At 41.2% G+C, this 24,501-nt stretch overlaps 1 long non-coding RNA gene across 1 annotated transcript; it reads left to right on the top strand.

The window, feature by feature from the left end:
• Nucleotides 1–5,273: 5,273 nt before the first annotated feature.
• LOC146760951 (uncharacterized) lies at nucleotides 5,274–21,985 on the top strand. Its single transcript, XR_014945137.1, has 3 exons — nucleotides 5,274–5,780; nucleotides 21,705–21,767; nucleotides 21,916–21,985. It is a non-coding gene; the product is annotated as an uncharacterized LOC146760951 (long non-coding RNA).
• The last annotated feature ends 2,516 nt before the right edge of the window (nucleotides 21,986–24,501 follow it).

A 24,501-nucleotide genomic window follows, 5' to 3' on the forward strand; every position in this document is an offset into this window, starting at 1 on the left:
TGAGGTCTCTTGGGATATATTGCTTTATTTTCCATTCTTTGATGGTGTCCCATTTACTTCTCCCAAACTCCATCCCTTTTCCCTCACACCAGGCAAACTGCACTCTCAGAGCGTGCTCCGTGCTGGTAAGAAATAGCTTAGTTTCTCTGCAGTCACCTTTTTCACTGCTATTGCCCCACAGAATCTTCTGGCAGCCATTTTTTTAGTTACCTCTTAATTTTTTCCCCACTGTTCTTCTTTTTAAATTCAGGCTAGGCCTATCTTGTTTCTCAGTCATCTTAACTTTCTGAAACCTGCCTACATGATGGGGAGAGCCTTCCATGGGCCATGTTTCTTCTCTTAAAGTGAGTTTTCACTTCTCTTTAAATGTTACCTGTTTGGCTTAAATAACCCCTTGAACCATGCTGTTTTCCCATGCAAATTTTATTTCTTATTTTATTTTTTTTTTGCCTTCCATGCTTCTTTGAATGGCTACACATTCCTTCTGGGACTCTATTATGGTTGCTTAAGTAGCCTCCATGCTGAGTTGAAGGATTTTAATTTCCTCACTTCTGACTTCAGGGCCTTTTTGACTAGCTTCCTCCTTTTTTTTTTTCTTTTTTAAATCCCCTTTCTAAAGCTTAATGTCACAGTGTTAGGTTTTGTTGCATTCCTTCCCACAAGGACACTGAACTTAATTACACTATGCTCCTTTGTACTTAGTGATTCAGCTATAGTTATTTCTTCAACTGACTTTGGCATATCATTTTCACTGCTAGAGGAATACCTTGTTAGGTTTTTGTTTGTTTGTTTTAAGGAAGAGAAATAACTTCCAACAGTTCTCTCAGTTTACAGACTGAATGGTGCATTTCTACAAAGAGCTGTACAGCCCAACAAATGTTGCCCTCATTCATGGAGAAGATTGACTCTTACCCAGTTCTGTTTCCTAACAGTAAGTGTAGGATAGGTCTAGAACCTTCATGTCGATCTGTTTTTTCCTGGAGACAGGAGATGTCCGTTCATACTGCGAGCTTCTTGGAGTTTAATGCTATTGTTCTTACCCTAGGAATGAAGTCCGTTATAATAGATATGTCCATCAGGTCACACAGTGTGAATATGAGACTTATGTGACTCACTCCTCACCCCTTGGCCTACACAGGCAGTCTCACAAAATAATCAGAGATGGGCAGAGTTGTCCCCAGCACAACAGTCTTCTTCATGCATAGCCTGGATTTCTTAGAAATGTCAGGAACATTTCCATCCACAGCACTTCAGGTGTTGGTAACCAATAATTTTGATGGGCTGCTACATGGCTCATCCACTCATCCTTCCATGCCATTTCACTCTCCTGTCTCACTGAAGTTCCTGCACTGTTGGCTGGACCTTTTCACTTAGCTATTTCCTAGCTCCCAGCAAAGTGGCCCCTTTGTTCTGATTTGGGGGTGTCTAGTCCTTCCTGGAGTTCTGCTTAATGGCAGTGCAGGGAAGAGTGGTTGCTGGCATTTGTTTGACCACTCCACTCTATTTTACTGACCACCTTTTATGATGTTGAGTTGTGTTGCTGGAACTTCCCCCCAGGAGGGCTGCCTGCCTCTTGCAAAGCTAGCTGTAATTTTTGCCCCCTCCTTTACAACTAGATATCTTGTTTCCTGCACATAACTGATAGCCAGTCTCTGTTTTGTATACTCAGTTTTCTCCTGTTTGCTAGTTTAGACAACACCTTTGTACCTTGTCAATTTTCTTGTAACAAAGTCCTGGTCCTATTTAGCTTTTACTACACCAAAAGTCCCTCAGTATGGGGAGGGTCATCTGCTCAATTACTATACAAATAACTCATATATCTATACAGTTGTCTTAGCAAACATCTGTGTTTGAAAGAGAAGGACCAGTCAAATGCCCTTGCAGTGTACCCTGGATTAAGGCAGTAGAAAGAGTCCAGCTTGATTAATCAAGATCACCATCGTTACGCTACTGGATGTCCAGATAGTGGTCTGGATGAGAAAGGGACTTACATCTCAGCATCTGCTAATGGCATCTAGGCATGCATTTACCCTGCGATCTCAAGGCAACAAAAAGGATGAACATTGATTCAAGGAGCAGAAGTCCAGGAGTGAAGATCAGTTGCCTCCTGCAGGAAAAGCCCCTGGAGTTTCAGATCAGGCCTGTAATTCTATGACTTTCTTTTCCTATAGAAATCATCATGATGTCATTTACCCATGGATGGATATCTCATCTATCTCACTTCTCTTTCCTGTTGACTTGCTCTATCCTGACCTATTCTGACCACATTACCACTTGCTAATGTGGAACTATGGAGGAGTACTAAAGGGAAGAGGCAAATGCAGAGTTTTCTTTGTTGTAAACCTGCTTATCTTGTCTCTGGTAAAGACCTGCCTATGTCATTCTCTTCTACCCAGGAAAAGGAAGGTATTTTTTTGGATTGTCATAATACAGTTTTCACTTTCTTTTATCAAGTGTAGACACACATTGGATGATATTTTGGGCATAAGTTTTGTCTCTCTTTGTTCAAGGGAAGGAGCTGGCAAAGCTTCTTTGGACTAGTGGGTAGACAAACCTTCCCACTTGTGGCAGGTTTACTGGTAAAGCTGTGAGAGAAGGCAGCGTCTGCTTCTTGATGATAAACAATTTGTTTTAGCTGTCTGGATCACCATACTGCCTTATCCAAGTACCAGGCTCAGTTTCCTGGAACTCTTCTTGGTGCGTTATTGGCAAATGGGCGGTCTATCTTACTTGTGTGCACCTTAATGCCACAGAAGGGATCCATGGCTAAATCACTGAGTCATTGAATTGTACACAGATGGAGAACTGAGATGGTTTATTGTTTTAATGGAGGTTCCTGAGAAAGCTTGGCTGTCCACTTAATTGCAATCTAATGATATCCAATCCTCGGTCAAAATGAGCTTTGCAAAACTCATTTTGCCCCTTGTTATGAACAGTTTAATTAAATTACTGTTAGTTTTGTATTTATTCAGGCTGGAAAGTGGACAGAGTTGCCTCACACATCAGGCAGGAATGAAAGCCGGTAGCAAAAATTTCAGTGCATAAGCAAACTCAGAGCTCCCACAACAGATATTTTAGAGGCAGTCCCAGGCTGCTGAATTGCTTCAGTACAACAATTTTCTATAATTGATAATTAACATGAAGGAAATTACTCTAACATGTCTCTGAGACATTTGTAAAATTTGCCTTTGGGGACGTGGAATGTGGTCAGAGGCAGCACGTTGTAAATTCATCTTCATTTTAAATAATCTGCTGCCAGAAAGACGATTTTTGCTGCATTTCAAGTGAGGAAAATGGAAATGTAGGGGATGAGTTTTAGGGATGAAGTATCTTGTCTTGCAAGTGAATTTCGAAAAATCCTTTTGCTGAGGCCTCATATTTGCAAAACGATTATTCTCATCGTTCACTACGTGGAAATGAAGGAAGCTTTAAAAATGGAAGACAAATGTGGCTTAAAATCACATTCCAACCCCATTTCCACACCACTTGTCTCCCAGAATGTTCAAGATAGCAGCAAATGATTCCAAAATAGTTCAACACACAAGATATTACCTGCTTTTGGAAGGGAAAAAATGCACTTAGCAGAGGCAAACCTTTATTTAATTAACCGCAGTGTAAAGGTTTCTTGTATTCCTTTGCAGTTACACGGTCATGAGAGACTGTGGAGTACCTGAAGGGTAACTCCTACTGGGACTAATTCAGTCCAGACAGCTCCAAGTATGTTCATTAAGCTCTGGCTGGGTTTCACACAGGTGGGGAAGGTTAGAAGGCAACAGATAGAGAATGGTACTGATTGTGTTAAGCATAAAACGCCATCTGTTTCATAAGTAAGACGGGAACAAAATCTGCATGTCTTGAGGGATACTATCCCGCTGCTAGAAGTCAGTGCTCTTTTTTATTTATTTATTTTTTATTTTCTCGCTACATTTTCAAGCTTCAGCGTAAAGCAGTTAGAACGTAGAAATGGTCAGCTCATAAATCAGGGGGCTGTTGAAAAGATGCTGAAGTTTAAATTACCACAGGGCCTCTCGGACCCGTAACACGTCAGGAAAAGAGGGAATTTTAAATAAGTATTGTGGTTGGCATGAGAGAAGATAGAATGAATTTCAATTCCCAGAGTTTTTAAGTAGAGCAGTACGGACTTAAATATCAACAAATGTAATGGTAAAAAATGTTCTTCCTTTGCTTTCTTCTTAATTTCAAATGACCAGGTGGAAAAAAAAAGGGTTTTGGAATGGCACAGGCCATAGGACAACGTATTATCATCTTTGTTATCGAACTAGAAGACTTTCTTGAGGGTTATTGGTTATGAAGAAGCATTACAAGCAAAGATATATGGCTGAGTGTCAATGTGACTAAACTGCAGAGCTGTGTAGATGCTGTGGGCCCTGCACATGGCCGCAAATGGGAAAGGGGCAATGTACAAGGAGAAAATTCTGCATGGGAAACGCTGTGGGTGGGAGCAGATATCTGCAGACTTCTGAAAGAAAAGGTGTGTTGGAGTGTCAAAACGAAAGGCAAAGATTTCTAAAGATCTTAAAGACGATGGTGTTCACAGAAATCACCTGCCCGTATGAAGTGCTTCTTCCTGAATCCAAAGGCTGAATGTTTAAGTTCTGTTTCTGTAATTTTGGCTCACTGTGTATAACCCTCAGTTTCTAATTAGAGAGACTCAAAGTGCAAGTAGTCAAATAAATGGTACTTCTTAACTCTCACAGCTGTATCAAAAGTGTAGTGTTTGTAGTATTTTCATTAAAACCCCAAGCCCTGAAATGGTAGAACTGGGAGTCTCTCTCTTTCTGTGCCTCACTCTCCTCCTTTATCATTTTTATTTTGTTTTCTATGCTTTTAACATAGTTCCATTACTTAAACAGAACTAATTTCCTGATGCATTAGCTCAATAATGGTTTTGCCAGCTCTCTAACTGTTAAATGCTAACATAGGCTTGACTTACACCAATGAATATTTCACGTTCTAACAGGGATTTCTAGGGTCTGAGACAGAGTGAAGATAGACGTGACTGACATTTGGGATCTCTGACACACAGGTAATGTATAACGTTAGAGAAAAATCCCTAAACAAGCGTTTATTCGTTGCTTCAGCTTTACTTCCCTGAGGAGAAGCATCATCAATATTCACTTCCTAACCTTTGTGAAATCCCTTGCCCTTCACCTTTCAGCATTCGTCTTGCAAGATGAGCAGACTTCCAAGGGTTTTATTTATTATGTTTAGAAGAGGTTTTCCTAAGACATTTTACCTTTTGTCCCATGCAGATGACTCCCTGAGAAACTTTCAATGTGATCAGTGTCAGAAAGGAGGAGCAGTGGAAAATTTCAACATGTAGAAGCCCCAAAGATGGTGGCCATCCAGAGCCCGACTTTGCACTGTGGGAGTATCTTCTTCTCTAACATCATTTTAAAGCTCAGCCATCTTCGGACCACCTCAAAGGAACCCCTTTCATTAATTTGAGTGTTTCTAAGGCTATTGTGGCTGAAATTCTTCCTTACAAATTGTTTTAGCACTCAGGATTTTTTGGATCATAGAACATTTAAACTCTGATTCCACTTGTTGCTCAATTGCTCTACTATTTCCTTGAATGGCTAATTGCTTAAGAACACTGAAGATGAACCTACTGAGAGCAAGACTGGTGTGGTATGATCATAGAATCACAGAGTCGTTTGAGTTGGAAGGAACCCTTAAAGGCCATCTGGTCCAACCCCTGCAGTGATCAAGGACACCTACAGCTCCACCAGGTGCTCAAAGCCCCATCCAGCCTGACCGTGAGTATACCCAGGAATGGGTCATCCACCACCTCTCTGGGAAGCCTTTTCCTGTTCCTCAGTGATCTGTAATGGATGCTTGGTATTTGCTTTCGTGTGGGAATGATGAGGTGGCAGAAGGGGGCAAATCAGCAGCTCTGCAGCCAATGAGAAAGAGTTCTCAGGCAGAAAGTTTGTACTCATTTCTTCCAAAATAGCTCATCTAATACTTGCATGAAACTAAAGCACTAGTCTCTCCTTTACTGTCTGTTGGGTGCTTTTCACTGAGGTTGAAGGCATGCAAAGGTGGACTGAGAGCTACTTGTACTTTTGGATGTAGTACTGACCCATTCAGCTTTTTTAATGTTAACTTCCCTGCACTCTTCATCAGCTCTGATTTTCTGTGCCTGTTCTGGTAGTAGAAGTGAATCAAAATATCTCAGTGTCTTCAGAGAAGCAGCACGAGGCTTTCATCGCATTTGAAATGCAGTCAGGGCATCACCCCTTACAGTGCTCTCAGCTCTCCCCTCATTTTGCTGAGGCACCGTTGGCTGTGTCCATGGTTGCTGGTGGGCATCCCCTTGTTGGGGGACTGAGGTGGCCCCAGGCTGTTGGCATAGAGACCACCACATAGGGGGAAAAATGTCAACCAGTCTGAAAAGGCTGGATTGTGCCACAAAAAGTTCCAGTCCATTTTGCAGCCTGTAAAAGACCGATTATATCACCAAGCTGAGCAATCATTTGGTGACCTAACCTCAAGAGTTTATCACGTAAAGTACAAGATACTAAGTTCATTACTGACTATATGGATTTTGATCAAACAATAATTAGGAGCACTTAAAAGATATCCTGTAGCCTAAAAAACTAAATCCATGGGTATATAACATCCAGCCGTGGAACATATGTGTGTGTAATAGTATCAATATTGAAAGCCCCTACTGTGATGAGCCGTAGCAAAGCATTTTTAGTCGACATACTTCTGGGATTGCTAATGATTAATTAGTGTGTATCATAATGTAAAGCAAATGTCACCCCCGCTACCTGGGGCTGCTGTCATTTGAGAGGGGAAACTATTTCCAGTTGAGCGCTGGCTGGAAAATGCATAGAGCATCGCAGCCTGCCATCTCGTGGGCAGAGCCCCGCAGCTCCCACGGGGAGAGGAACGCGTTCTCTCCGCAGCCACTTGCCTGGCCCGGCTCTTGGCACCACTTGGAAGTGGCTGACGGGTCTCAAAATGATTTAAAAGGAGAAAATCTGCACCAGCAAAGTGATGTCCTCCCTTCCCTCTGCCTGGAAAGGAAGAAAGCACAAGGAGTTGCTGATAACCGGGCTGAGATTTCTGATAATTACATGGCAGGGCTGTGTAAATAAGAAGTACGGATTTGGAGTCTAGGAACCACACTACTGGTCATTTCTCTTATAACCCACCTCATTATGTGTGATCCTTGCAGTTGAAGTAGTCTGCAATGTAGCCATGTAGCAAAATTTTTGCCTTTGATTAAGAAAACTCCAGGAATTTTCTTTCTGTGTATGAAAATCTCATCTTGCCTAAATTTGGGTTAGAGTATTATGTTTTAGTCTTCTTCCCCTTCTTTTTTTTCCTTCTTCTTCTTCTTTTTTTTTTTTTAATCCCTCAATTTATAGAATATAATCAGTGCTATTTTTATATGTATTTTTTTTTGCCTGCTAAAAAGCAAAGAAGTAGCTCTTTAGATAAACAGTTATTAATCAGCAGGAAATACTGCAGGCTTGGTCCTGCAGTGAGATCTGTAAAAGGAGATTCCTGTGTTAGCACGGGGCCCCTTTTAATCAAATGGGGCTCCATGCAGACCCAGGGAGTTGGCAGGGTTCACACAGCTCAGGGCAGGCTCAGCCTCAAAGCATTTGCTTACTGATTTTTCCTGGAAATACTCTGTTCTCCAGGAGGGCTAACAGGGCTGAACTAAAAGATGAGATTCCTATCCAACACCATTGTAAGCAAATGGTGAACTCAATGGATTCAACTGATGTTGTTTGCTTTCAAAACTGCTGTGTTCGGTTCCATAAAGCCACAGCCAAGCAATCAAAAAGAGCCCCCCAAAAACCCAATCCAACAATGCAGCTGAGGGTCTCTAAATATTGCAGTCAGATATCACTGTAATTCAGACAATTTATATGATGGTAATACAGTTGCAGTTCAACTTCAATTTCAGAAGGGAAGGAATTGTTTGATTTACCACATATTTTGGGCATGCAAGTTGAAAAGCGTGCTTGATTTCCGCTATAAATTGTCTCCATGCCTCATCACTCTGTATTTTTAGAGTTATGCTGACATCCTAAGCACAGTAGGATCTTTCCTTGACGTTTTAAAGGAGCGTCTCTAATTTATGGGGATGTTTGATACGACATATTTTTTCAATCTGTAGCACGGGAGGGTTACAGTTTAAAAGTGAATTTGAACTTTCTGCAGTGTGCCAGGAGCAGCTGGATTTTAAATATAAGCTGGAGAACTTGCATGTGTTTTACAGTTCTCTACCTGAACTGTCTGGTGGTAATTTGTTTTGTAAAAGCTGTAATGGACAGGAATTAATTATTAGAGGGATATCTAATTGCCAACATGGGCTTGATTAATTTTGGGTTGCTTTTTTTTTTTTTTTGCTACTTAGTAAGATTTTGAAACTTATGTTATTCGTTTGCAAATAAAACTCACAGAAATGCCTCGTGATGCATCGATACCAGCACTGACCAAGCAGTAATGCTTCAAACGGCAGTTTGTTCCTGAGAGATGCACAGCAAGGGCAGGGGGGTAGGAATTTAGTGCAGCCAAAGTGCAGCACGCTCACTGTGCAGCACAGAATCACCGTGGCCATTTGAAAAATAGACTTTTTTTCACTGAGGGATATTTATTTCATGGAAACTTTGCTCTATTTTTTTCCCCCCTTTATTTTTTTCTTCCTGTTCAAAATCCTATTTGTGTTCTGCTTTTATGTTCATCTTTTAGTGAGAACTTGGCAACCTAGAAACTGCGAAGTACAATGGGTGCTGCCTTTTCCCCAGTATCTTTTATCTTTATGGAAGGAGAATGTGTAGCTGGTCTGGGCTGTTGTTCCACACCGTGGATTTTTTTCCTTCAAAAGAGCCAACATACTTACTATTATTAAAATCTCTCCAAAAGGGCGCAAAGGAAAGCTCAGAGAAATAAGTTGGGGTCTTTCATTTTTATTTATTTTTTATAGCTCTGTACTTTTTGTAATTTAGAGGGAGATTTTGGGGATGAATGGCAGCTGAGGGGTTTGGAAGTGCTTTTGCAATCATATCATCAGGCTGTTAAATTGTCCCCCTGCTCTTGTCTGGCCTGACCTGGATAGTGTTGGGAGATGCTTTAGGGCAGCTCTGTGCCACATCATGGATACGGGGTGCTTAAGTGAGCCCCAGGGCATTGCAATCTGTGGGAGCTGAACTTTCAGGTACACATCTGTGTCACCAATGGGACCTGGCAGCAGGAGCTGCTCCACCCATAGATTTGTGTGTTGGTGATGGATGGGCACAACCTGATCTGATTACACGCGTAACCTGATGGGGTAACTATTGGAGCTACTCTGGTAGCTCCAGTACTGAAGGTGCTCTAGTGCTGAGCTGTGGCCTGCAGGATGCAATTTCAAGAGAGAAAAGCCCCATCTTGATGCCGCAGTTACAGTTCAGCTCTATGAACAGAGCACTGCAGACAGAGGCAGCACAGCATGGTGATTCCTCCCCCAGAGTCCACATCACCTTTTGCTTTTGCAATGACCTCATCTCTTTCAGTCTGCGTGCGCGTGGGTTGGGTGTGTGCAGATGTACGTGTTCTGCCTGTGTGTTTGTAACATAACAGTGTGTCTTGTGGGAATAAAACACAAATACACTTACACGTACAGAGCTATCTACACAGCCTGTGATATGTGTCTTTTCAGAGATATTCAGCATATTCCATTAATATTTGATTTAATTGTATTATTAATGCATTACATAAATAGATCGCAGAGTTAGCTTGTGTTAGCTGGATGTATTCTCCTCTTGTTCATTCAGTCAATCTCCTTTGGACCTGCCATATTCTGAACAAGAAACAATACAGATTTCTCACTCGAAAGGCTTGCTTTGCAGAGTGTATCTGTTGAATAACGTGCATTTGCTAATTTTGTGAAGATACTCTACGAGGCTGAATGCTGAGTTTCATAGACATATAGTGCTAAAATTGCCTCGCCTATTATAAAGATAAAAATATCTTTTTTGTTCAAATGTTCTGCTTGCTTCTTTACAAATGAAGGAGTTAAATGCTGAAAGGCAGGTGGATGCTGTAACTACTTTAGAAAAAGATGAATAGGGCTGATGGCTAAAGCTACAGGGAATCTATTGAAGGTCCAGATGCAGACATGGCTCTTACTCCACACACAGTTCAAAGTGGGGTGAAGCTGCCTGGGTAATTGGCTATGAAATAACTAACCTCTGGGAGAAAATTGCCCTTGTACTTAATTGCATGTGTTCAGGGTAACATGTAGCCACCTGGCTGATTAGTGCCCTTACCTATATTTACACCCACCCGAGTTTAAATGTAAGCACTATTGTAGGCCTGGCTACATGCATTCATCGAGTGGCCCTCGTGGATTAAAGAAAATATGACCACCAAGGTCACTTTTTATTTTCATTCTTCTTTTATCTCTTTCTGTATCCCCTATTTCTCACATAAGAAGAGCAAATTCAATCCCCAAATAAATCCAGTGGCTTTAACAGAACAGCAGTGGAATGACGTTGGTTTCATGTGCTTCGTTTGGTTACAATGAGTGCTTACAGTGTGGAAGTAAAATCTAACAGGCTACAGGAAGTCATAAGGCAAGGCAAGCAAACCAGTGGGAAGAAGGGGAAATGATGAAACAGAGAAAACAGATTGTGGTGTTTTTGTCACAAATCTTTGTGAGCAGGTTGGGTAAGCATCTCAAAGATCACATTGATCTATCATGTAGTGGAAGGATGGAGAGGAAAGGCTTCTGCTGATCCTGCCATGCAGCCGTTTCACCTTCAGCTTTTTAGTCACTGAAGCATTTGTATGTAACATAGCTGGATGCAGTCTTAGGCAATGTTTTACTTCTACTTTTCTTTTTTTTCTGTGATTAAGTGGTTGATTTAGATTGACTGATTAGGGCCCCGGTGTTAGGCAATAGGTACGCCAGCACTGCTCTCCATGGCTCCTCTTTGAGTCTAGAGTGCATTGGTCACTGGAGTTGCTTCAAAAGAATCTTAGTACAACAAGGTTTAGAGCCTGGTTTGGGGTTGGTTTTGCTGCTGCTGATTGACATGCATGAATTCTCCAGTCAGGCATATATTGCCAGAGGTATCTGGGCCTGAAAGTCTGACATAGTGCAAGGTATAGGCATCAACAGCCAGTTTGTTTGCATAAGTGTTTCTTGTAGATTTTTAAAATATAAAGGGATAATTGGAAATGGATGAGATGCCATGTTCTTATGAGAGAAATACCTATATTTTCCAGAATAACATTTGAGTTTAGTCCGGTTTTTGTTTTTATTTATGAAGATTTTGAATATAGGCACATTGTAGATGATGTAGCTCAGAGTCTGTAATTAATTATCACAGAGGGAGAGGTGGGGTTCCTAGAATAGGAAGCACTTCAACCTATTCTAAATTCCAGGAAAAATAATCTGAAATCTCACTCACTTGGAGAGCAGTTCCAACTCAGAAGTGCTCAGAAATTTGAACACGAGTAGAAAGGGAAAACAAACTGCAGAGATGCATGTAGGATTGTGTCGTGCTGTTTTGACTTTCTGCATTTGGCAGTGCTGCTGGAGGAAGCTGAGCAGTGTTTTCACTGGGACCTGGACCTCTTCTAACTGGTTGCGCTGAGCACCTCCAGTGCTTATTGACTTCAGTGCTGGCTGATTAGCATCTCTTAAAATCTGGCCCTCTGCTGAGGAGATGTTGTTCAATTTGTAGGAAGGGGAAGAGGTTATAGCAGGAGGGTGTCAAAGGATACTTTCTTCAGGCACTGCTTTTCCCATCAATGCTTTGACAGCCGTGTTTTTACTGTTGCCTTGTTAGTGTTTTCAGCTCCCATCTGTCACAGAAATGCTGATGTTTCCCTGCATTTAGAGCTAGAAAGCTGCAATTCACCACCTTTACTGAGGTACAATCTCTTGGCAACTTTGAGTCCAGAAGACAACCTGAGCAGGAATGTTACACAAGCCTGAACTGACAGATTCACATGTGAATATACAGTTACTGACTGCAAAGGGTTTAAGGCCATTCTTTTGTTCTCAAGAGGTAACTTTTTATTGAGAAATGGTGCATATTCCAAACAGGTGGTCACATGGAAGAAGCTCTGGAGTTGTTGATGGAAGCAAACCCATGGGACAAAGTGTTTTGTGCTTTGCTTAGCCAGCTCAATCTGGCACTTTGAGCTTCTCATCCGGTGTTCTTCAACCATTGGCCCAGTACCTGGAGAGAGGAGTTCATCCCACATGCTCTATGGAGGACACCTGCTGTCTCTCTCCATTAGCTGTGGAGCAAGCTTGGCTCAGATTTCTGTGTCTTAGCAGAGCAGTATTAGCTGAGATTAACTCTTCCTAAATAATTCTGCTGCCCTGTAGCTCTCTGTTGGCAGAGACATCTCCTTTTCAGTATGATACAGAAGACCTTTCAGTCCTGGTTAAAAGTGCAGTTTCTATACAGCCTGGCTCTATTCTGGAGAGATAGGAAGGTTTAAGTGAATGTTATTACCATGTGGAATTAGAAACTCTCATGCTCTGAACTCTAAAGCAAACTTCTGTTTAAATTACACCTCTAATACTCTGTTTTCTTCCTGTATTAATGACTTTTTTTATTCTTTTATGGTCACAACAGAGATAAAGTGAAATGCAGACTTATTTCTTTTATTGGGATTGTGGTATTTAGATGGAAGGTTTATTGCAAGAAAATAGAAGGTTTATTGCAATAAAAAGGAGAAGGTCTGCAAGAACTGCAACAGGAGAGAAGGATTAACACATCACAACTGTGAGTGATAAGAACCTGACAAGGGTAATTTCCTTTACAATTTTGTAGAATTTTATATATATATATATATATATATATATAAAAGGAACTTGAACCTGATAGTACGGACATAAAAACATATATTAAAATAGTGTGACAGGAAAAGATTATGTTAACAACTATTTTCCAGTCTGTAAAATGTCGGGAAAGTGCATAAATTCATGGGCTGGAATGAGAAATTGTCTCCCTTAACTCCATTGTGTTATAATGAGAGCCTTCCACTTTTGTTAAGAAATGGAGCCTTTAGAACCTAGCAACAAAAAGAGTTCATTTGTATTAAAGATTTGTTTAAGGATGGACGTTTTAAATCGTTTGACCAATTTGTAGAAGAATTTAATATTCCTGGAGCTCAGTTTTCCCGTTTCCTTTGGATAAGACATGCTATTCTTTGTGAATTAAAAAAAGGTATAGAAATGCAAATGTCACAGATTGAAAAATTGTTGTACAAAGAGACTGTCTCACTAAATTGATTTCAAGGCTATATAGGACATTTTCAGTATCCTTAGACAAAGGCAAATTGGAAGTTAAAGGGAAAAAGGAGAGAGATTTAGGTAAAGATCTAAATATAAAAGAATGGAAGCAGGCAGATAGTTTAATAAAATGGATTTCTATGAAAATAAGACATCAAGTTGTTCAATTTAATTATAGCTTATTCAGAAGACGTATTTATGTCCTGTTAAATTGCACAAATGTACAAAGAGGTTGTTACTATCCTGTAGTAACAGCAAGATGCTGCATAAGCGGTAATATATATATATATATATATACACATATATATACATACTTAGGCACTATTTGGAGAGCAGACCTTTTCATTTAAAGGTTTCGGGAACCCTACTATGCAAAATGAGATCCTCAGGTGTGTTATTAATTACAGCAGTGGAAGAGAGATATCACGGTTTGCTTCAACTCTTCTTAACAATTTCTGTGTTTCAACAAGAAGACATTAGATGATGGGCTAGGCATGGGGCAAAGATGGGTCTGTGTCATGTGTGGTAGAATATCTAATTTATCCTATTACTCAGCATCTTCTTTATTAAATATTCCAAAAGAGTGGTGGGACGGAAGAAAACAAAGCTTGTGAGATATATTGGTCAGGTGGAAAGGAAGGCCATATAAATATATGCAGATAACGGGGATGCTGGGAAATGGTCAAGAGAATGCATTTATAGTATGAAAAGAAGGAAAATTCTCATGATCATGATTCTCATGATCAGGAATGGGAGCTGATGCTATGATTGCTATAAAACGCCTCATTTTTGTGAGACCAGACAATGTGCTACAAGAATTGGAAGCAGCCTGGTCCCTTGGCATTGGACGTAGGTAGAGCTTCACCACTCTCTCTCAGTGACATTGGCAATGTGGTTTTGGAGTGTAATTCAGAGATTATTTGGTAGAAAGCTCAATTTTGCTTTGATAGTTGCTGCCCATAATTTTCTTCAGATGAAATTACAACCTTATCAGGAACCTGCTTATTTTCACCCACCTGGTTCAGCAGATGATAGTGCTTCAAAAACTCCTGCAAAATGAAAGGGGATATTTTAATGTGGAATAAAACTTACTGTTCTTCAGCTGGGGTTGACTCATTCTTCTCAGCCCTAAATAAATGTGTTTTCTTCCTCCTGGCAAATAAACAAATAAATGGAAGACCAACAGCTTAGAGGCGGAAACAAAAGGGAGTACTTCAAATGTAGTCTTACTAATGAGTTAATCAGCATGTTTGAATGCTAATAAGCACAAGTTAGTAACTGGATCATCTCCTTTCTATTGTCCACTGGGAAGCTACATTTAGGAAATTAATTCAAAATTCGTATTTAACTCACTTTTCTTATAAATTAATGTGCATATTTACATCTACCATGTGGCAGTATCATCGGTGTCTGCTTTTTTTTCTGCTTCTTCCCTCCACTAATAATTACTATTCTCTAATAAAAATTAGAGGATGGAGGAAATAATACTAATCACGAATTCTAGCACTGTCACACAAAGATCCTCATTAGAGCCTGCAATCACATGTTGTTTAAATAAATGCCTGTAATTCTTGCCTTTGCATCTGGAGTATCCATTTTCCCTCCATGACATCAGTCAAGTCTTTCCCTGTTGACTCACTCCTCTTGCATAAGCATTGGCCTTTATTTCTGAGGAGTATCACTGGTGCTGGGCTGAGGTGGAAGAGGGGAATTAATTCGCTGTGGATTGGCTGTGCTTGTGGTCTTCATCATCCCGATTCCTTCTAGTTAAAGCAAGAGCAGTGGTGGCAGGAAAACATCACTGGGATGCCCTTCACCACGTAGACAACTACGAACAGGATGAGAATTGTGACTCTGAGAAGCAGCTCATTCACTGCAAGTAGGTAAGGCACCTGGTGGAGCGGGATAAAGCTGAACAAAACGCTGTGTATGTAAACACACCAAATAGATGGATCCATTGAGAGCGCGATCCCGCCGCATGCAAAGCTCCCGACACGTCTCCTGGCTTGTGTTGCGATAGCAAACAGTTTGGCTATTCCTATTAATTTTTTGTAGTTACCATTAAAGGCAATAGCACAACTAATGTTATATCAGGCCCAATTACGCTGCTTCTATTTTTTCTTTTTTTTTTTTTCTTTCATGCTGTGGCATTTCCTTTCCCTTGAAAACACTCTTTCACTCAGTCTAGCAATTAACTGCTTGAACAGTATAATAAGGAAGCAATTAAGAGGTGACAGAGAAAAATTAACACTCCATTTCACATTAAAGGCCAAGCGAGTATCCTGGCCATTGTGAGTTAAATGTGTCTTTGAAAACCTGTAGTTTGGATGTATTTTGCTTTTGAATAAGAAGCCAGCTCCATGTTTTTTTGTCTAGAGTCCCAATCTGAAAATGGATGATAACTAATTGGGTGCTGTCTGCTTAAACAGGCTGTATTAATTGCAGTTTGTTCTCCTGTAAGTGTCAAGGAAAACAAAATCTTTGTAATGTGTAGGCACAATGTACGCAGCCTTAATTTGAATATGCATGTACCAGAGCAAATAAAGCAAACTACTGGATGCAATGTTGCCATGGCAGGCAGTATTTGCATAATAAATAACAGCTATCATGAGACTTTCTTTATGAAGTTCTTCGCTGTGTTGTCAGCTGTAAGAGCCCGCGATAAAGGAGCCAATATTGAGAAAGTAAGAGTGTGTTTTGCTTGCAAATGCAACACTCCAACCACAGTCATTGTTAAGCATACGCGATTCTGGTGCTGCTGACAAGAGGTAGGGGGTTGCCTTGCTTTGCACACGTGGGTGCACGAACTGCACAGGGAATCACTGCTAAGTGACTGTCATAAAGCGTTGGTTATTATTACTATTTTTTGGCAAGTCCTTGTTTTCCAAATCTGGGCTTTGGAGGCTGTGGGTTTGACTTGAAGTTGTTTGCTTGGCCTGCCACGTCGTGCCAACCCAGGGCCCTCCTTTGTGACAGTCCAACAAGTGGGACACAGTGGAGAGGGCTGGAACAGTGCTGTGGTTTTATTTTGTTATGGGTCTAATGCTCCAGCCGAGTGTCGTGGAAGTTTTTGGTGTGATCAGGATATAGACATAGCTTTAGGACCTGTATGTGCCACTGAGATCATGAGTGTTGCTACTGATTTTGGTTGGGTTTGGATTGAATTGGGATTTAGCACCTGCGCTGCCCTACAGAGATACATCTTCACACCCCAATGATTTCTGCTTTGTGTCCCCAGCAAGTCTCTCTCCTTCCAGAATGGGAGATGGGGAGAACCTGTGTCTGTTTGTCCCAGTCCTGTGCTAGAGAAGCTCTGTCCTTTGGATCAAGGCCTTCTGGAGGATCTTGATGTCATTCTGTTCTCGCTGCCTTCAATACAGGCCCTTTGTGTAGAGCTGGTTAAAATATATATGTGTGTATATGTATATCTGTAAAGTTTCATTCTCAGCTGAAGGGTTTAAAACCTCAGAGTGCTGCAAAACTTTCATGATCAAATCATAAAGCTTTGTGAGACTTTTTTTTTGCTTTGGGGATTCATTGCAAATTGTAAGCACCGGGTCACTGGGGAGTCACTGAATATTGACAGTGAGCAAGTGGATGTGTTGTAGAATTTGATATTAAAATCCATGACTTTGATGCAATACTAGTTAAAAGGGAGACGTTTTGGCTGGATTTTACTTCAAGCTTTATATCTTCTCTTTGTTGAACTGTCCAGGAAAAGCAGATGAAGGCAGTCATTTCTTCTAAAACATTAGGGAGAGCAAAGGACTGAGGTGGCATGTAGGAAAGGGCCTGAGGATGGAATTAAAGAAAATAGTAAATCCATAGCTGAGACTGTGTGCTTGGAGATCAGCGGGGGTAGAGACATATGGCTCACTGTTATGGTGGGGAACATGATGGAATTGAAAGGGTGGACCCTTTTGAGAAGAAACCTCCTGGATGGCTCACAGCATCTGAAGCACTGATGCTGATGGTAATCAGCCTGTTCCAGAGTGGAATGGTTGAGTAACCTAGGCAGCCATTAAGTTTAGAAAATGGGAAGAGGATGCTGATTTACAAACCAAGATAATATGACTTTGACCAGGACAGTGCTTTGTTTCTCTTTGGTTCCCATTCCTTTGCAAGAGAACTACCTTGAGGCTTTCCAGACTCATGGAAAGCAAAGCATGGAAAATCTAAACCAACCAAATAACCAAATATTGTCAAGGTTTGTATGCATAGGTTTAATGAACTGTGATTAGGGTTTTAATTAAATTGATTTTAATTGACTTGACTGACAAGGGAACTGAGTCAACTTGTAACATCAGCATCACATAAGACCTTCCATCCCACTCCTTTCCATAATTTGGAAATATCACCTGGTATTACAGGTCTAGGGTGGGGTCTGGCAGAGTGAGAACAGTTGTTTGTTAATCCTTCACTTTTCCATAAATTACTGAGAAATGAAACAGTGCAGAAACTCCTAGGAGGCTTTTTAGAGCATGCTACCAATCATTAATATGCAGCAGAAGTTACTATGCTCCTGATACTCGTTGAATTTTGGTAGCAGCATAGAGGTTTAATATTTATTTTTCTATAACTATATGTATTCAGATATGGAGTTTATTGTAAGGGATAAGCTGGCTATCTATAGATATGTAAGCCATCATTCTCAGGTTTTCTTTTGGTCTGAATATCAGAATCTGGATGTATTTTTTAGCTAATGGACAGATCATATAATATCTATAGTACCTAATATCTTCTCCTAAATAGAAAAGAAAAAAATCTCTTCAAACAAGCAACCCTAGATCTCATACAACAGCACAGCATGTGTCAATTCACACTGTGTCATGTGACATGAAACTACTTAATACAACCTGACTTGGAGTGGCATTTGTATTGCCCATAGCATAGAATAAAAAAAAATAATAACACTTTCACAAATGAATAATTATCTTTTCCAGTTGATGGTATTTTGCTATTTGCAGGTCAAAATGAAAAACAGGTAAGGGTTAGTAAGCTTCCTTGAAAAGAAATATTGCAGTCGGGAAGAGATTTGATAAGGCCTTAACCATGCTGGCAGTATGAGCAAAAGAAATGAAAGGATCACCCTACCTTTAGATGTGGTGTGAACTAAAGCAGGGGGAAATCCAGAGAGGGTATCTCAGCTTTTGAACAACAAGCTTGTGAGCTAAGAGGATTTTAATTAAGGTTAAAGGAGAATTTTAAGGAATGGAGGGAAGATTTTATGTGTTGGCAAAGGCTGAAGGCACCTTGATGTTCTCCACGTCGTCTCACACATCACAATACAGGAGGTTGTTAGTGCAGGGGCACCCCAGAGATGTGCAGGTTATTAAGCGAAAGCGGACAGGGCTGGGTGCTCTCCTCCCCATCTCCCCACTGTGCTGTTCCTGTTCATGTTGCCTGTTGAGAGGATAGCTCTCAGGTGTATCCTCACCGTGAAGACATGCAAATGTGCGGCCTATTCTTAATAACCATAATTTGCTCTACGGTTCAGAGCTGTGAGTCCTATGGATGCTGTACAAGAAAGTGGCTTGGAGAAGCTGACTGGTAGTGACAGCCATCTGTAGTACCTTAAGCAGTACCTCCTGTAGTACCTCACACCCTACAAAGGCAAGAAGTGCCATAGCTCTGTAATCTATGAGATCATTTTGGATGCAACTTTGTAACCTCACTGGCTTCTACAAAGCTGCACGGAGCAAAATTGCACATCATCTAATGTTCATTCAACTATTTCTTTGCCTACAAAGTCCTGAGACATCGGAAATATTCACTGTAAATTTATTTTAGCTATTTTCACAGATTTTTTTTTAACAAAGCTTACAAAAATAAGCTTGCTGTTAATGTATCTTGTTCTCTTGCCATGGCCCCATGCTGCCACTGCCATGGCAACCATGAAATCTCCTCTCCTTCCCTTCCAGGTCCTGGCTGCTCAGCCAGGGAGCTCTGCTAATGATGCCTCTGCCATGGCAATGCCTCCTTCCAGGACAAGGGATGCTTCCTTCTGTTCTCTACCTGCCTGCAGAACTGCAGATGTCCTCTCTTCTCCTTCAAACTAGGGGAATAGTTGTTTTTCTGTTGTGTGAAGGATTAACGCATTAGGTAGGGTCTTGTGCTGGTTAGGTAGCCTTCAGGCAGTGCTTGGGAGTGACTGGTGGTACTTAGTGGACATGCTTGTCTGTGTGATGCCCACACATCATTTCTCATTGAAAACATATAGTTCCAATGACTTTCAATCAAATTTTCAATGCCTTAATAGCCATTATGTATAGGATAGATCTTTATTTTTTTATACAGAGGGAAGACAGAAGATGCAAAAACTTAGGAATGAGTGCAGCAAACTGCCATGAAATGTGGATTTATTTATTAGGTTCTTGATCTCCCTGGAGGACCTGAGAGCAATATGGGCAGGAGTCGTGCTGACTCAGGCAGGAGTGAGGAATGCACTCAACTTGAAGGCAAATGGTTTTGTTGCACAATCCAAGGATGTAGGCTGGATGAGCTCAGCTGTCACTCAGTCAGTTAATCCCTCAAATCTTTTGCACTTGAGGATTAATTTCTCTAAATATTGTGCCAAATATAATAGCCTCTCTATCTATCGCACTATTAGACTTGTACGAATGACAAGGAGCTTTTTGTCTCCCTAATAGGATTCAGCCCTAATTCTGAAATCATAAGGCATGAGTTTAAAATATAATAATTAATATATATACTTTTTTCCACTGGTAGATAGGTAACAGCTGGACAGCTGTAAAGCCCTAATCCTGCCCTTTACATGAGTCCTACAGCAGGAGCAGGCCAGATAACAGTTGTACTTACTTGCCTCTGATTTATCCCAGAATAGAAGAAATTCAGAATGACCAAGATTTGAAGTAATATTGTCACAATATCCTTCCATTGCCATGTCCTGATCTGCCATGTGTGTATGTTTTGGGGTAGAAGGAATCCAGGTATATTTACCACGCTGAGCAAAACTGAGAACAACCTCTGTGACTGCTGTAGTTATATGGAGGAGTGCATGCTGGTCCAAGTAAGACAGTCCCAACTGTATTAATAGTGGTAATACTTTCAGATAAGAAATGGGTTATTAGCAAATTCCAGATTAGAATGAATGAAGTCCAGGATAATAACATATTCATGTTAGCAGTCAAACCTGCAGCATCAACCCATATGATAATAAATTAGCTTTAAGGCTGACAAGTGAAATAAAAGCTTTAAGTTTGGAGTCGTTAAGATTTTCACACATTTTGGTGAAAGTGAATGCAGAAGTACAGGGATGCTGGGTGCAAATGCTTTCACTGTGGTAGTTCCTAGCAATCTAAAAAGTAATGGCTATCTTTCCATAAATCAGACTGAAGTAAAAATGTCTTCTTTAGTGGGGTATGAGTTCACTCTGGGTAGCATTGAATGAGGTGTGGGCACAGATGTGCTGTGTGGGGACACAGATGGAACTCAATGGTCCACTGTGAGCTCCCACATCTGGGGATGCTGTAGGGATGGCTTCACCCCATGGTTTGCACTTGTCGGCTTTTCCCTATCCCTTCCTGTGCCTTTGTCTGTCTGCTATTTGCAAACCTGCCGTTAAACTCTGCTACCACGGAACCCATATTAACCTGGAGGCATTAGAGAAATCAGCTGGAAAGCTCAAAACATTCTTGAAGGTCAGCATAAAGACTCTTATGAATGACAAAGAAGAAAATTGGAGTCAATGAGACACGATTGTAGAGGAAAAATATTCTCTCTTACACAATCCAGTGACTGAGGAAATTCCCCAGAGGAAGGAGTGTAAGGTGCTTCCTACATGACAGTGAATGACAGCTTTTTCATGCACTGTGGCTCAACGGTTACATTTTTCCCCTGAGAAGCCAGTGAGAAAGAAGAGACTGACCCTTTTCTCAGAACATTAATGCTCGCTCACATCTCAGCTCTCCTCCGTTTTCAGCATTCTCTATTTCAAGCCCAAATCTTCCTCTGCTTCCACTGAATCCACCGCCAGTCTGTTGCATGCCGAGGTTTGAATCAGTAAAAGAGCAGGGAAAAAATGAATGCTTGGAGCAGAAGGACAGCATGGACCTTCTGCCATCATCACCCTGAGGACAGAGCAGTGACATCCCAGGGCCACCACTGCTCTCTGTCTTCCTGCATGAAGCCAGCACAGAGAGAAGAGGACTGGCTCCTGGTAGCTTGTCTTCTAGCAGGAGATGGCCTGGGTTGTAGCCATTACAGCCAAATGTAATTCACAACTTTTGAGAGCCTATGAAGCCCCATAGGCAACTAAATGCTACCCAGTCTCAAAGCAATAGCTGCTGTTGGTTTCTTTGGGGTTACAGCTCCATAGTGCTTCTTTCCCTCGGCTGTCTCGTTTAGCATCTTGTTTGTTTTTGTCTCATACTTCTCTCCTTACCTTTCTTTTCCCCAGAGGGCCTTGCTTGCTGACTGTCCCAATGACTTTGCTGAGGTTTTGATGCCCAGCTCTTATGAGGTGAGTGGGGTACAGTGGGGATGCTGGTGTTAGCCCCTCTCTTGATCTGTAGTTCTGTTTCCTAAATTCATCACAGTGAGTTAACAAATAAAACCTACAAGGCCTCTTCTCAGGTCTCATGAAAGCCTTGGTCTTTCTCATTTTCCAGCTCTGGCCCCGTCAGCCTTCTGAGCCAACCTTGCATTGCATCCTGCCCAGCTCTCCCACACAGGTCAATCTCATTTCTACTTTGGATTGTTACAGTTTAAAGATAGCATTTCCCTTTCTTGCCTCACAGCATTCAAATGCTAATTAGATCCCTTAAATGTCTAGGAAGTTATCCCAGTTTACACATATATGGTTTATTAACTCACGCTCATTTCAAACCTTTTCTTTGATGTAGACTAATGGAATTATTCTTTTTAGAATCACTTTAAAAGGTGACTTCTCTTTCTTTCTTGCTGGATGGTGTTTCTCTGAGGCATGTTGTATTTGGATAAGATACTGCCTTTCCATGGGCAAACCCTGAGCTCTGCCAGACTTCAGGCAGCAGAAATACAGTTGCTTTCTATTTGCAACAACTTTTTCAAGTTCACACTTCTCCTCTCTGTTGAAACAATATTTATTTTACCTCTCTTTCCATAGCTAATAAGAGAGAGTGGGCCAGGTTTGCACAAATCCATCTGCCTGATGAAACGTGGCCATGTGCGCCAGCATTTGTTTCCAGCTGTTTTCATGTCATCAGCTTTTAATTTCACCAACTACCTGCTTGTGCCTCTCCTCTTTTTTTCTTTTCCTTTTCTTTTTTTCTTTCCCCCCACCTCAGGTATTTTGTGCTGTTATTGTGATTGTCAGTTCTGTTCTGCTTGAGAGGTTTCAGTGTATGTTGCTATGGTTACAGGTGCCAGAATTGGAGAGAAATGAAGGGGGTACCACGGCACCGTAGTGACTCTGATGGAGGCTTAGCACTGAGATGTTAGCTATTACTTCCCTGGATTCCACATTATTTGAGGATGGATCCATTTTAATAGAATATTTAAATGCTTGCCTGAATATAGATTGCGCTAAAATGGACTTATGTGGAACTGGATTTAAAGTTAATGAATTTTTTTAACAGGCTTCCCCCCCCCCACCACCTTTTCTTAGTGAGTGCACACGCAGCCTTTGGGACAGCCTGCAACTAAACGTTCAGAGTGCACCCAGAGCACGTCCTGCTGCACGGGTGGTGTGAGCCCCTTTGCTTTGATCTGCCACGGAGGTGTGTGGGGGGTAGAGTACGTTTCCTTACAGAAGTTCAGAAAAGAAGATTAAAAACATTTTTTCTTATTATTATTTTAGGAAATAGTGGCCTCAGAACAATTTCCTGTACCAGAACAAGGAAGGCATTTGGGATGTAGGTGCATATTGTCTCCCTTCTGCTGTGTAGCAATAGCACATGCCTTGAGAGGCTTGCAGGAGGCTCACATACAGGATGCTGTAAAGCTTTCTTCAGAACCAGAGTTTCTTCTTCCATTTCTCACTGTATAAGCTTGGTGCTTAATTCAAAGCACAGAAAAGTCAATGGAGAAGTTCCTAATGACAGCAACAAAATGTAGATAACATATTGGATCGGGTTCTTAGCAATCTTATTTTCCCACATTGCTCGAGGTAGCGTGAGGCTGTTTTAAGTCCTTTGCCCATCAGATTGCCTCAATCAGTTCAATCCTGCTCACTGTGCATACATGGATGATGTGTGTCATGTGTTGCTTTACCAAAGGGATGGGCAAAAAGGGCTGTTGCATGTCTGAGATGGGTGGCAGGACACCATGCTGGTCCCAAGGAAAGCCCCTGCTTTCCTTCCCTAGAGAAGAGGTGGAGCTCCCTTCATGGGTGACATCTGAAGCTCCTGCCCACGTGAAAGTAAACTGTGTAAGAGAACATATTCATGCGTATATTTATGCACACGTGTAGCTATATATGTATATAATTAACCCATAGAAAGAGAGCAGACAGGATGGCATCACTGCAGTGTTGATTAGTGGTTATGATTGGGGAGAAACAGTAATATGACATTTTATCAACAGATGAGGTTTTTACAGTGATTCCATTTCTAATCTGCAAAATGCAGAAAAAATGGAACAAGTGAAAGAAGTTACTCTTTGTTTTTTCCCCTAATTTTTATCTTCATTTCTTATTAACCCTTCCACTGCAGTTGGATGTGGCTGTCTGGACAAATAGGGGTTGAGCTGTAGAGTGAATCAGCTCAAGGGAGAATAAATCTTGGGGCAGAAATGCGGTTAAATTCTGTTTTGGGTGGGTTTTAGGTTTGGATCTTCCTGCATTTGTAAGATCCACTTTGGTTTTTGAAGAAAAATTAAAATATATAAAGATCTATTCATTCTTCACCAATGCAGATCCTACAAAAGAACTGTAGGGGTTGGAAGGGACCTCCAAAGATCATCAAGTCCAACCCCTCTGCCAAAGCAGGCTCCCTACATCAGGTTGCACAGGTAATGAATGAAGGAAGATCTAAGCCTCCAACTTCACAAGGGCCTGAAAACCCCACCAAGACAGAGTTTAACCGCATAAAGATGTGTCACAGCCCCATGAAAATTATACCTGATGATCAGGGCAGCTCAGAGCGCACATGTACTGAGCTTTTCATTGGTGAGGTATATACCATCCCACTTACTAATAACAGCGTGGTCACCTTTTGTGTACCTTGTGGTATCCAGACAAGGGCTGCGGCTGTATGGTTTCCAATGCCTGGCCCAGC

The sequence above is a fragment of the Coturnix japonica genome, chromosome 4 (genome assembly GCF_054131305.1).
Source record: "Coturnix japonica strain WE chromosome 4, WE-NBRP24, whole genome shotgun sequence".
In the NCBI taxonomy this organism is placed as follows: Eukaryota; Metazoa; Chordata; class Aves; order Galliformes; family Phasianidae; genus Coturnix; species Coturnix japonica.